Genomic DNA, 2,663 nt, shown 5'->3' with positions numbered 1-2,663 from the left:
GTCTTCAGGACAAGCACGCACGTGAACGGCAGTATGGCTGTGCATTGTCATGCTGGAGGGTCATGTCAGGATGAGCCTGCAGGAAGGGTAACACCTGAGGAGGAGGATGTCGTCCCTGTAACGCACAGCGTTGAGATTGCCTGCAATGACAACAAGCTCAGTCCGATGATGCTGTGACACACACCTACACCAGACCATGACGACACTTCCACCTCGGTGTGACGCTCATTCCTTCGACAATAACGCGAATCTGGCACCTCACCCACCGTGCATGTTCATTATTTGTTTATGGTTCATTGAACAACACATGGGAAACAGTGTTTCTGTGAAATTATTTGGATTTTTTTACAATTATCGTTGAAATACAGGGTCCTGAAAAAGGACGTTTCTCTTTTTTGCTGAATTTATTTGTTATATTGCCACAAATATATATTTTTAAACACATTTTGTAGTCTTACGAGATAGATCAACAGGGTTCTTGTATTTGTTTATGGATCAAGTAAAACCCTTGACACAAATTCTATCATTATAAGGGCCCAAGGCGAGACCCAAATGCACGACACAGGAGGCAGATGGTTGAGCCTCCGATATTATTATACCAAAAGGGGTACGCAAAAGGCAGGTCGGGGACAGGCGAGGAGTTCATAAACCAGGTCAGAATCCTAACAGTTACAAAGGATAGGCAGTTTGAGGTCAGAACAGCAGATGGACAGGCAGGCGGATACGCGTCAGGACAAGCAAGGTCAGCACAGAGGCTAGGAGAAAACAGACTGGGAAAAATAGGAGCTAGGAGAAATGCTGGTACGCGGTAATACAATGGGAGAGAAAACAGGAAATCACGGGACAAGGGAAAACAAGACAACTCAGAGACACAGGAACACAGGAATAAGACAATGAGGGACAAACACAAGGGTATACAGAATACACGGGAAACTAATGGCGGAAAACACAAGACGAAACTGGCTCAGAGAGACAGGAAAACACAGGATAAATACACCGGGACTAAGGGGAAACAACGACGAAACTGCTCAGAGAGACAGGAAAACACAGGATAAATACACCGGGGACTAATGAGGAAAACAAGACGAACTGGCTCAGAGAGACAGGACAACACAGGGATAAATACACCGGGACTAATGGGGAAAACAAGACGAACTGGCTCAGAGAGACAGGAAACCACAGGGATAAATTACCACCGGACTAGAGGGGAAAACAAGACGAACTGGCTCAGAGAGACAAGGAAACACAGGGATAAATACACCGGGACTAATGAGGAAAAAGACAAGACAACTGGGCTCAGAGAGACAGGAAACACAGGGATAAATTACACCGCGACTAATGGGCGAAAACAAGAACGAACTGCTCAGAGAGACAGGAAACACAGGGATAAATACACCGGGACTAAGGGGGAAAACAAGACCGAACTGGCTCAGGAGACAGGAAACACAGGATAAATACACCGGGACTAATGGGAAAACCAAGACGAACTGACACAGATAACAGGAAACACAGGATAAATACACCGGACTAATGGGGAAACAAGACGAACTTGGCTATCTCTCTTTCTGCACACACACACACACACACACACACACACGCACCTGTCTCTTATACACATCTAGATGTGTATAAGAGACAGCACACACACTCTATCTCTCTTCACAACAGCAAACACATTTGGGGCCAGTTGAAGGGATTGAGGGAGGAAGGGATGGAGCGAAGAGCGGTAAGGGACTTATGCCTAGCCTAGATTTTTGGTGTGGGTTGCCTGGCAACTCCAGTTTATTAGACTGACTCTGGCACCTATGGAATACAGTATGTCTGCTGTTTAAGGAGAGGGACACACACACCAGAGGTGATTCCTCCCCCTCCATCTACCATCCATTAGCAGAGCTTATTTATCTCAAGACCCACCATTGTCTGGAATCTAACTTGGCCTATTTATCTCAAGACCCACCATTGTCTGGAATCTAACTTGGCCTATTTATCTCAAGACCCACCATTGTCTGGAATCTAACTTGGCTTATTTATCTTAAAACCCACCATTGTCTGGAATCTAACTTGGCTTATTTATCTTAAAACCCACCATTGTCTGGAATCTAACTTGGCTTATTTATCTTAAGACCCACCATTGTCTGGAATCTAAATTTAAGCTTATTTACCTCTATGGGATCGGAGTCCCACCCACGGGACGGTTGAGCTAATGTAGGCTAATGTGATTAGCATGAGGTTGTAAGTAACAAAAAACAGTCCCAGTACATAGACACATCTGATATAGGAAGAAAGCATGAATCAAGTCTTTCCTTTCACATGGTATCAAGAATATAAATATCCTTGCTTCAGGTCCTGAACTACAGGCAGTTAGATTTGGGTATGTCACTTTAGGAGAAAATTTAAATAAAGGGTCGGATCCTTAATTAACTCTATAATTGACTGGGTAATTGGTTGGTTAATTGATTTGCTCATTAACTGGTTAATTTCTTGGAATCCCTGATCTGTGCCCCTACGGCCCAGATCCTTAATAACTCTATAATTGACTGGGTAATGGTTGTTTATTGATTTGCTCATTAACTGGTTAATTTCTTGGAATCCCTGATCTGTGCCCTACGGCCCACTGGAGACACACAAGGGATTTGGGGAATTATGTCAACCCCCCCCCCCCC

Source organism: Salvelinus sp. IW2-2015, linkage group LG27, assembly GCF_002910315.2.
Source record: "Salvelinus sp. IW2-2015 linkage group LG27, ASM291031v2, whole genome shotgun sequence".
Classification (NCBI taxonomy): Eukaryota; Metazoa; Chordata; class Actinopteri; order Salmoniformes; family Salmonidae; genus Salvelinus; species Salvelinus sp. IW2-2015.
Note: the sequence above shows the minus strand (reverse complement) of the source record.